The sequence below is a fragment of the Anser anser genome (genome assembly GCF_964211835.1).
Source record: "Anser anser genome assembly, chromosome: 10".
Classification (NCBI taxonomy): Eukaryota; Metazoa; Chordata; class Aves; order Anseriformes; family Anatidae; genus Anser; species Anser anser.
In genome coordinates this window covers 25481190-25493282 of record NC_139730.1, presented here as the reverse complement: position 1 = coordinate 25493282, position 12093 = coordinate 25481190, and the positions used below count along the sequence as shown (strand labels likewise).

The 12093-nt window shown below is 38.4% G+C and overlaps 1 pseudogene across 1 annotated transcript; it reads right to left on the bottom strand.

Annotated features, from left to right (window-relative positions):
- Positions 1-1299: 1299 nt before the first annotated feature.
- On the bottom strand, positions 1300-11677 carry LOC310904791 (ubiquitin carboxyl-terminal hydrolase 42-like; annotated as a pseudogene). The gene is made up of 15 exons: positions 11449-11677; positions 10541-10741; positions 9346-9456; positions 9083-9185; positions 8852-8919; positions 8625-8695; positions 8012-8094; positions 6671-6782; positions 6170-6310; positions 5876-5976; positions 5274-5415; positions 3885-4594; positions 3426-3514; positions 1997-3097; positions 1300-1498 (listed from the first exon to the last, which is right to left on the bottom strand). The product of its transcript is annotated as a ubiquitin carboxyl-terminal hydrolase 42-like (transcript).
- Positions 11678-12093: the final 416 nt, after the last annotated feature.

Genomic DNA, 12093 nt, shown 5'->3' with positions numbered 1-12093 from the left:
CAACCTGCTGCTGCCTTCCACTCCAAATCATTCTCCACAGCTCCTTGCTTCAGCTCACCACTACTTACTGGGCATGTCTTTTCACTTCTGCCAATATGAATATTTCAGCATGCAGCTACACGCCTAGGAAGCTTGACAAGCCATGGTGCAGACAATGCTACGAGAAAAGTCCAATATCAGCTAATAGCCACTCTTCTTAGATTTCCAAAACAGATGTAACGTTTTCAAGTTTGGGATTATTTCCGTGCACCAGTTGTTTAAACAAAATGAAGCAACAACAACAACAACGAAGCTGCGTCTCCTTATTTCTAAATGAAGTTAAAAGATAACTTATGCTCTAAGTCATGCAATACATAAAACTAATATCTAGCATTAAGACATAATTAGTTAATAATCTCACTCGCTACATTTGTAGCAATTCTCTCCATCCAGCTCTTCAGGTTTCACAAATAGTTCTAGAGCTCTGGTAACAGATGAAACCGCCTAGAGGAGCGAGAGAGAAGAGCGTAAAGTCACTGTAAATTCAAAATTCCAGAGACGCACTAGGAGTTTATAAGAGAACCTGACTAATACATACTTAAGCGATCTACTATGAGCACTGTCAAGAAGGAGGCAGAAAGAGCATGCTCAGCGTTTACCTCACCTGGAAGTCATTTTACTTTGAAACAAATCATTTTCCAGTAACGCAGACAGCATCTATAGTGTGCTTTGTCATCAATACTGGCAACAAATCCAGCAGTCTAACAATTAGATGTATATTGAGGTAGAACAACAAAGAAGTTTTGACAGTATCATAATTTGTGCAGACATAAAATTCTTTCCGCTTAAACCCAATGCAAATTTGGAGACTCTTTACATGGCTTCCATCAGCGCATTCCTCTATATTCTTAAACCTATAATAGCAGGGAAAAAAAGAAAAAGACAAAAAAAAAAAACAAAAAGGAGAAAAAAAGCAGGATTTTTACATAGTACATATTTTTACATATTACATAGTTTACATATCCCTCCACATGCTGTTCTGAATAATAGCCAAAATATTCATAGCCACTGTATTTGTTCTCCCCACACAGCTGAAAAAACAACATTTGAAACATATTTTTCAAAACATATTTTAATATCCAGCAGACTGTTCAGTCATCAAGCATTTAAAGACTGTTTTAGATAATCTCTAGATTAATCTAAAAGGAATCCCATAAACATGCTGCAGCCGCTTACCTTTAATATACTCGCTGGATGCGATGTTTCTTCCTTTCACCTGCACTGGAAGGCTTCCCTTCCTTGTGAGGTTGTTTACTGCCCTCACTTCTGCATTGCTCTCATAAAGAGCCATCTGGAGGATGGGATTCTTCCTTCTTCTCCCGGGTTTTCTTCTGGAAACGAGGATCTAAGTGTTCCAAGAAGCCTTTCACTTTCCTGATGTTTCTCCTTTTTCTTCTTTTTGTTACGCTTGCGATTGGCATTGTCAAAGTGGAGCGCAGAGAAATACAAATCATAAAGTCTGAAAGAAACATGCAAGTTAAAAAGAGAAAAAAAGATGTGGCACTTGTTGCATACAGGAAACTTTATTTATTTTACCACAGGCGATGATTTGCCGCATGTCAGCTATTTTGTGGTACTTTGTGCACATGTAACTTCCTTTAGATGCAGCAAACTTAAGCCCTCAGATTGAAGGACCATAGGTCCTGGTTGGTACACAGATCATTAACAATGGTTAGCTCTGGAATATGTGCAAGTAAAAAAAAAAAAATATTTTAACCTAATCCAGAATGGTGTGCAGATGTGATTCGAACTACGTGGTCCAAAGCTAGTGCTCTGACACAATTCAGCAATACCTTTCCTGTCTTCACTGATCAACCTAATGATCCCCAGTCATGATCCCCAGCCAGATTATGCTATCTAAATAACTCAGAAACTATGAAAAAAAAAACAAAACATGAGAAGCACCCAGAAAAGAATTAGGAAAAAAAATGCTGATTAGGCTGGAATCCCTGCTTACTTGGAATCCTTCTCTCCCTGTTTATCTTCAGACTTCTTTTTCTTCTAGAACTTCTTATATTTTTTCATGTTTTCACCACCTAAAACCTCCTTTTCTACCTTTCTGCGTTGCCTTTCTATTTCACTTTCACTACCTTCTGCACGAGTATATTGTCTTTTTCTGTTTCCTTCTTTTGCCTTTTTCTGGCGACAGTTCTCCAAATGAGCTGACACAGGTGGAAGTGCATGTCTCTCACGCGAATGTTTTCCAGAATGTTGCTGAGCTACTGAGCAACGATGTGAGTCTGCTCTGGGTGTGCTAAAGTGATGTACATCTTCCTCTCGCAAGAGGGAACCTTGAGGCCATCTGCTTTTGTAATGATAACGCTTATGTGACCTGCTGGAGTAAGTCTGAGTCAATTTGTCAAAGTCTTTATCACCGTGAGAGAACTTTCTCTCTCTACTGTCTCCTGCTGCATGAGGTGAATAGTAATCCTTGTAATAGCTACATTTTTCCCATTTCCGTGGTTCATCTTGATAGTATCTTTCTCTGCTCCAACTTCTTTCCCCTTTGGAATGGTAATATCTAGCGCTATCTTGTTCTGATCTTCCTCTGCTTCGAGATCTGTACTTTGAATATTTTACTGGTCTTCTGCCATTATCAGGGCTGTTCCTTTCACTATGGGAAGATCTGTACCTGCTTCCCTCCCAATACTCCTGCTTGTGACGCTTTTGCTTAACAACTTCCACACTCCGAGAGCACCTTCTCTTGCTGGAATGACCATCTTTTTGACTCTCCTTCTCTTCAGTAGGAGAATGTTCCCTCTTTCTCTGGTAACGCTCTTTGTCAGATTTTTTAGTCTCGTCCTTTGTATCTTGGCATCTATCTGTAACAGCTAAGGAGGAAAGGTTTTTAGAACTACATTCACTGTCAGACTTTAGAGGGGAAGTTTGCCGCAATTTCTCACCAGTCTCAGAAGACTCTTTGATGTAGAAAACATTTTCTTCTGAAATCAGTTCATGTTCTTTTGATCTTCTTGGTTTCTCCTTGTCTCCACGGTCATCACATTGGTACTGTTCAAGGTATTCATCATTCTCAGTAGATTTCGGAGGTCCCGGGACACTGCACAAAATAAAAACACGTTTCCGTCTCCCTCCACCTGCTGCTCTGAGAAAAAAGGGGTGGGGGCGACGGGGGAACAGCCAATGTTTCTCCAGATAATGGAGAAAAATGGAAAAACATTCTATGAAGAAACACAAGTTCTCCGCGAGGCACCAGCCTGCATCAGAGTGCTATGCACAGTGTCGATCATTAGTTCTGTTCGCAACACTGGCCATACAGTACGGAATTCTACTGATTTAAATCCTTCCATTAAATAGTATTAGTAGACAGATAAAACCGCAATGAACTTCCATAAAATCTTGTCTTAATCAGACTGTGCTCATTTTACCTTCTTTCCTCTGACAAGCTGTTCAGCTGGCTGGCCGTGAGGGATTCCATGATGACTTCTCGAGGGACTGGAGGCATAGCTCCAGGCATCTGCAACTAAAACGCACAAGTCAGCAGACAGAAAAAATACCATTTGTGCTGAGGACTAGTCTTCTCAGAATTTCTACATTAAATGCTAAGCAAGATCGCTTTGTGTTGTATGCATTATCTACACTTCAAAGATAACGCCAACTCACCTCCCAAAATCTACTTTATGAAACTTAAGAATTTTTATCTCAGCTCAGCTTAAGCTGACAAGTTCTAATGTCAGCTCAGCTCTGCAAATTCTAATGGCATAATATCACAAAGGGTTACGATCAAATTTGTGCTGTGTTTTCTCAGCATTTCGCCTGAATTAGGAACATGATAAACACTCCCGAATACATCGTGGGTGAGAAATTCTCGATGGAGCAAACTACTATGTTTCAAGCAATCCGTTTGTTTTAGAAAAGAACATCTCACAAGGTTTAACAGGTTCAACTTGGCAAGTGGAATCATCAAGTTTCAGTCCGTTTTCTTTAGATTCATGAACTAAACTAATAGCACCATTCAGTGAATCAGTGTTTGGCAGCTCATGCTGGGATCTTCCTTCATCAGCATTCTGACAGGAAGAATGGGAATTCTGCGATGTACGGACTACCTTTCCAACCAAAATTCCACATTGCATTGCAATTCCTTTTAAATAAGCCCTTTGACTCCTCCTCAGATTTTCCTGAAGATTCTGCACCGTAAGGGACTGTGTTATCAGAGCTGAGTTTAGGATTTCCATTCACCTTTGGCTCCACAAAAATTTCAGCAGAAACTCTTTTTTTTTTTTTTTTGTATTTGTATTTGCTTCATTTGCTTTACCGAATTTGTGATTGTGGATGAAGGAACAGCCTTGTAGAGATCTTCATCCTCCACAGCACTGCTAAGACAGTCAGGCTGTGACACAGTCTGACGAGCAGGCAATTTATTGTGAATACTGATGGTGATCTTCTGGTTTTTTGACGTATCAGTAATTGAAGGCCTGGTAATCGCCTGTTCTTGAACACAGGCCATTGGTGGTGCTGAAGATGGCCTTTTTAGGGTGACACCAGTGGTATTTGCATCCTCTTTTATGGATCCATTTCCATTTAAACGACTTGAATTCTGTATTTAAAAAGAAGAAATTGCAAGACGGGTTAATGCAAACACTCCATTTAACATTTTTAAACATGTCATTCTCCTACTAAGTATTTCTACAAATGGTCTTAACACCTAAAAAGCAAAAAACACTGCCCTTAAAAGATAAATGCAAGTCCCATAAGTGTATTTAATTCCTGCTTTTGGTTTACTGCATATTGATATCAAATTAACATCATTTTTGAAAACCATCCAAACAACTTAACATTGCCTAAAGCTATTCCCAAATATATTTAGTTTCCCCTTTAAACATACCCCAAAAAGCCTGGAATAATTGTTCTGGTGCTCAGGAATAAGACAATTTGGTTTCCCTGTCTTAGCTAAAGTGACGTCGATAGGAAAAACAAGTCCTCTTTTAAATGATTCGAGGATTAGTACACTCTACTTAAATTGTCAAAGAGCGTAGCTCTCTGTGCTTTACAAAGCTGTCTAGGAGGTATAAACAATGGAGTCGCATGGCTGCGCAATTCAGCAGTAACCACTGTTTGAATGACTCTGGCTGTAGCATGAGGGCTGTGAAGACAGCTGCAGCGTGGGAAGGAAAACAAAACAAAGATGCCAAAAACCAAACAAAAAACCCCACACCAAACCCCAAACCCACTGTCCGTTTGGTGCCATTATCTGCCCTCCCGCTTCCCTAAATTACCTTAATCATATGAGGAGGAAGTCGTGGTCCCAGAAATCCAGCCTGCTTACTGTTAGCCCCCCGCTGACCAGGGGGGAATGAACAGGGATAAGACGGTGCTGCTAAGTAAAAAGCACGTTCTCCGAGCGTCAAATCATAGCGCCTTCAGAAAAGAGCAGTGATCTCAGTTTAGTTTTTCTTTCGGCCTACTCTTGGATTAAATCCCATCCTATAATTTTATAGGAACAGTTCATACGATATGGAAGCCTTCTCTACAGAAGACTTAGCCAAGACTACAAACTGAAAAGTAGGTAACAGTCTTCCTACTATGACTATCACTTTCAGAGCAATAATTCATTCTTACACCACAGATGGCCTTCATTTCTCTCCTTCTCTAAATTAGCCAGCTACAGATAACACATATACAGCAATTTACACAAGTGCTGCAGTTTAAGGCCAAGCAACAAAAGATAATAAATGACAGAGAATTTCAGGTTAGACAGAACTGAATTAGAGAAATAATCATCTTTTCCTGGGAGAGAAAGAAAAACACTTGCAAAAAGAAAAGTATCAATAACAGGAGAGTAAATCTCTTCTGAACACATTTGAATACTTGTTATTACCTGATATAAAAAAGTAAGTAAGCTTGCTGACCAAGAACTCTTTTAATGTCAGTACGGACTACTTTTGCATCATTCATCTGATACCAAAGTCCATTACCAGCCTGCAAATAAAGACAACGATATCTTTAGATGAATTGCATGTTTTCCAAATGAAATCACAGATAGCAATAAAATACACACGTGTCAAATAAACATATAATGAAATCTTTTTCCCTAGAAACAGTACTACTAGTAACACTTGAACTGGTTTGCCAGCACAACCTTTACCCTGTTAGAAATGATGTCGACTTCTACCTTTATGTAGCATACATAGTGTCCTGAGCGACAGTTGATACCATGATGCACCAGCACCGCATATAAGGCATAGATGAGTGGTTCTCCACTTGATTGAGACATGTAGGCTCGGAGGTCCAAATACTCAGGATATTTTACTTCCTAAAGAGAGACCAAGAAGATAGAAAAATTATATCAGAGTACTTCGCGGACTAGCCAGAGAAAAACACTTCCAAAAAACAGAGACTGGAATTATATGAATATATCTCTTGATTCACTAAAAATAAGTCTTCCCATAAGCAACGTTTAATACTAGAAGTTGCAGACAACTGTTTTCTGATGAATTAGCCTTCTCAGAGGAAAGTATATGCTTCTTGTCAAGCAGGAACTTTACTGATATTAAGAGAAAGAATAAGCCATAGTCGTTAGTCTACAATTATTGTCTGAAAATATTAACAACTTTCAGCTTTGGGGGATGTCCCATTACATGATGACAAAGTTGCATTACAGCGGGAAATATACCTTGTTGATCTTTCCACCTGTGAAATCTGCAAATCTTTTCAGTGATATTGTGAGAACGTTGGAAGAACGGTGTATGGTAAATCTCTTGGATGCAGGAACCATCTTTTTACACCTTAAAAACAAGCAGAGACAAGTGTTTGAAAGCATCATCTTTTTTGCCCCCAAAACAAACTCGTTTTAATGTCTCACGCATGCTTATGCTATTTGAATGATATTTACTTGCATCATATGTTTGGTTTTTTCTTTTCATAAACCCATGCACTGCATGTCACGTTTGTTAATACAGAGAAGAAGGTAAGTTTTACCAACAACTCAGAGCATAGCGGGAACAGGAATCTCTCACGAAAGCGTATTACCAGGGAGTTATAAAATATAAACAAAAAATAGTAAAAATGAGTTATATATAAGACTAATAACAGTTATCAGCAATGGAAAAAGTACTGTACATGTGCAAGGCCTTTCCTTTTAAGCTCACAAAAAGACGGAAAATTCTGGCTTTAAGTGTGACTGAACCGATCACACCTCAAAGAGCACATTAAGGAAGGACCATGCAATTCAGATGTGAGGTGCTATTACAGTTCTTTCTCTTCCTCAGACATCAGTTATGAGAATCCTGAATACGCTGCATGTTGCTTTCTAGGATCCGCAGGCCAAGACGAACCTGGGATTAAATTGCTTTAATAACCTATTGGACGCTCTTGATTCGACACCCTAATTTCCTTAGTATCCAACAACAAGAAGTGGATACTGCATTTTTCATTTAGAGGGGTCAGGCATGAATTCTACAGAACTGAGCCGGGCACTCTGTGCTTTTCTGAGGGGATGTTTGACTAACAGCTTGTTTTGCCAAACCATCTTATGCAAATGTTCAATTGTTTCTCACATACGTAGAAACATCTTACATATTGATCAGCACAGAGAGCGCCTGAACTCAACAGGCTTTCCCTGTGCACGGGTTAGGCTTAAGGGAGCTCATTTCGGACATTAGTCCACATCGACAGGTTTCACAGTTCAAGAGCTGTGCAAGACGCTGTTTAGTGAGCCAGCACAGGCTGCTAACATTCATTACCACAGAGCCAGCTCACATTCCCTGACACTCAATCTAACTTTGTTTCACAGTGAACGCTAGGACCTGTAGGAACCTGCTGCTGCCTTCCACTCCAAATCATTCTCCATAGCTCCTTGCTTCAGCTCACCACTACTAGAAAATGAAGCAACAACAACAACAACAAAGCTGCGTCTCCTTATTTCTAAATGAAGTTAAAGGATAACTTATGCTCTAAGTCATGTAATATATAAAACTAATATCTAGTATTAAGACATAATTAGTAATAATCTTACTCGCTACATTTATAGCAATTCTCTCCATCCAGCTCTTCAGGTTTCACAAATAGTTCTAGAGCTCTGGTAACAGATGAAACCGCCTAGAGGAGCGAGAGAGAAGAGCGTAAAGTCACTGTAAATTCAAAATTCCAGAGACGCACTAGGAGTTTATAAGAGAACCTGACTAACACATACTTAAGCGATCTACTATGAGCACTGTCAAGAAGGAGGCAGAAAGAGCATGCTCAGCGTTTACCTCACCTGGAAGTCATTCTACTTTGAAACAAATCATTTTCCAGTAACGCAGACAGCATCTATAGTGTGCTTTGTCATCAATACTGGCAACAAATCCAACAGTCTAACAATTAGACGTATATTGAGGTAGAACAACAAAGAAGTGTGACAGTATTATACTTTGCGCAGCAATAAAATTCTTTCCCCTTAAACCCAATGCAGACGTGGAGACTACAGGGGTTCCACAGAAGGACAAAGTCCAATCCACTTTCTAACCACCACCAAGCTCTTATATTTTAACATTGTACGTGGTTTGGTTTTTTAAGTTAAACAAGTTTAATTTAGAAAGTTATACATGTACTTAAACATCATGAATTATATTTACAAAACCTCCTACCTTTACATCCAAAGTGATATCAAGAAATGCCTCATACGTATCCGAAACTGCTTTGCAATTCAAGCACTTCACTGGAAGCAAAATATAAATGCTTAACAACACGTGAAGGAGACTAACTGTCCACATTCAAGTTGTCGATAGATACTACTTCAGACAAACTACAGACTGCTTTACTACCGACAAAAGACACAGATCAGTTCTAAGGACAGGAATATTTTTAAAAGTACCTCTTGATCTTAGAAATCCTCCAAATATTTGATGAATGATGGTGGTAGCTTGAGAAGATCTGTCCAATCTGGAAATAAATTATAATCAGACCTCAGAAGATTTAAGGCACACAGTTAACTCTTCAAAGAGTTTTATGAAAACCAAGGATGACCTAGACTTTCAGTTTTGATAGTAAATAAAGGCCTAAAAGGTGCTAGAGAACGTATAAAAGTGAATTTGTTTATGCTTACTTGGTGCTTCCATTCAAGCACGCTTCCTGCATAGCATCAACAGTATAGCGCAAGAACTCGTGTGCGTCTTCTTGACTGCCAAAACGGAAATGTTGTCCTATTCCTAAATAAGAAGATGATAGTATTCACCTCATTTAAAAATGAAGTAATTCTCCTGTTTCTAAAATCTCTCTTCTTTACAGTGTTAAAACCATTTATACACATCAAATAATTATTTGAAGATTACAAGATGCTGAAAAAGAAACACATCTGAAGCCACTTACGACTGAGATTATTGATAACACGCGTAGGCTCGATGGCATCAACAGTGCAACGCAGGGCCTGGTTAATGTGAGTCTCCATCGTGCACATCATGCAAAAATCTTGTTCACGACCTGAAGAGTGAAAGAAGAAAGCATCCCAGTCTAGCGAAACAGACATAACTACAAACAAACATATAAGTAACATTTAAACTATAGATACAATATCCACTCTCCTTGTCCCAACAGTCTCCTAACATTTCATTTCACACAACTTTATAGAATAAAAATATCCATTAAGCCTGTATTCAAGTGCATTTTGTGATGAGAAATCTAAAAGACTACTGCAAAGTCACGTTTGTAAAGGCTGACAGGAATGTGAACTCCACAGGTTGCAAAATGTATGAGGAAAGAATATTTGACCTTGATGATACAGCATTAAGAGAACGTGGGTTATTTTCAGCACAGTGCTGTCAGGTGAGCTTCATGATACAGAGCTACGAGTCCTTTGGGAGAAAGGAAAAATTACAGTAATGTATGTAATAGTACTTCTGCCCTCCTTTTTTCAACAGGATTCTCAACTGAAACGATTTCTATATACAGGAAGAAAACAGTTAAATTTCTAGGTATCGATACAAAGATACCAGCCTAAAAAGCATACAGGTTTAGTACAACATTTACTTTATAGTACAACATTTTATTTAGGACAAAATCAGTCTAGATTTTAATACAGTCCCACAAAAAAATCTAGTCGTGTTCATAACAGCTCATATTGCTTTCTAGGTTTTTTTTTTTTTTTTTTTTTTTAATTGGTTCAACAACGAACAGACCATTTATTGTAGTGCATTATGGAACCTCGGCTGTGCAGACTAAAGACCTATGATGCCAACATCCTAAATTTTATTGCCTTTCTAGCAGCAGGAAGCCCAAATAGCCCAAATGCCAAATGTTCATTAAATGCATTACTGTCCAATGCACTTCATTATTCCCATGAAGCAAGAAAAGATCCTTTTAAAAAAACAAACAAACAAACAAACAAAAAAAACACATGGTGCGTTAAACGCACTCCATATGCTATTCCGAGCCCACTGCTAATACAATGCTCAAAGCCAGCGTCTACAGGTAAAATCAGGCAAGTAAGTTTGTCTCACAGAATCACTGCTGTTCTTTCACCTTCACACTATCCAACAGATTTAAAATACTGTTAGAAAGTACTCACATGACTGGCTGTGCTCAAGAGAAAGCATGTAATTGGCAAGTGGGGGGGTGTAGGTCAAACACTGTAGAGTAGCATTAAGAAAACACGTGTTGCCAAGATTGTACAGGCCAACTCCAACACTTTGTGTTTCTTGCCAATCCATACGTATCTTCTCAGGTGGAAAAAGAATCCTTTGTGGCGGAGCAATTCCATCATTAACAACTGCAAGAAAGTTATATTTAAAAAGAGATTTTGTTTGTTTGTTTCTAAGAAAGGTATTAAGTATATATAGGTATAGTGAATATATAAAGTATATATAGGCATAGTAAAAATACTATTCTGCGGGAGCACCTAGAGGAACTAGCTACAATCCAAAACAGAAAAACTTATTGCAGACACCTTTAATACCGCCATCTTCAAATTGGCTGGTCAACACAACGTTTTGGGAAAAAAAAGTTTAGTCAACCATTTTAATTTCTTCCTTATTATATGCTTTTTTCCTTATTATAACTTCAACCACAAACTTAGACTTGAAATTATATGGTAATAAATGCAAGGACAATGTAAAAACAAATAACTAGGAATGACGGTACCCCTACAAATATCAGATCTTTTCCTGAGCAATCTTAACATTCAAAAACCTGTGAATAATGGAACCTGTGAATAGCAACAATCAAACACTTTTCTTTGCAAAACAGAAAAGATATGGATGAATCAGTGCATTACAAAATGCTCCCCACATTTCTCTGTCGACTGTAAATATATCAAAATTAATTTCTGTAACGTCAGTCACTTCAGTTGCCTTAGGAGAATCGCTTTGGAAGTCTTTATTCACAGTAGTCCCGTTCTCTATCAGTGCAACAAGCAAGAACTACCACTTTCTACTTTTGTTTTGAAGAAAACGGAGGCAGGATAAAGCGCACACTTACTTAGATCTCTTTGGGCAAAAGGCTTAGATTTTTCAGAGGATCTACAATAAATAGCACCTCCACATCCTTGGGCCACAGAGACTTGGCTTGAATCTTCTGCAGGTGGTATCCGGCCCCAGTTTGCGGTGCGTGACATCAGTTTTTTAGTACTCGGTTTCTTGGATTTGCCAGACCGCCTTGAAGATGGCTTTTTAGACTTTGAAGATTTGGGCTTGTTAACTATGGTCATTGTTCTCATCTGCGACAGAGACAAATGTTCTGGCTGACGTAAGAATACCAAGAAGCATTCCAAGAAGAAAAGAGTAGTAGAAGTCCTGTCACTTAATCTCAAAGAAACGGCCTTGAAGAACTAACTTGCTGGTATGAATGATTTAAAAGGAATCCCCAAACTAAACACACAAAGGAAAAATTTCCATCAAAACTCTATCAGTATTACTTTTAGCTTCTGCAGAACTAGTGGCTGATGCCATTTCTTTCACTTTCGTAGGATTTTAATCCATTACAACTCTGGAGTCTTTTTAATATAAAAATGCAAATGACATTCTCTGAGGGGAATCAGTTATTTATTGCATTTTTGGAGCTTTGCAATTATCTATTAATTATTACCTATTATCTAATAGATAATGGTTGCGATTTATATATAAT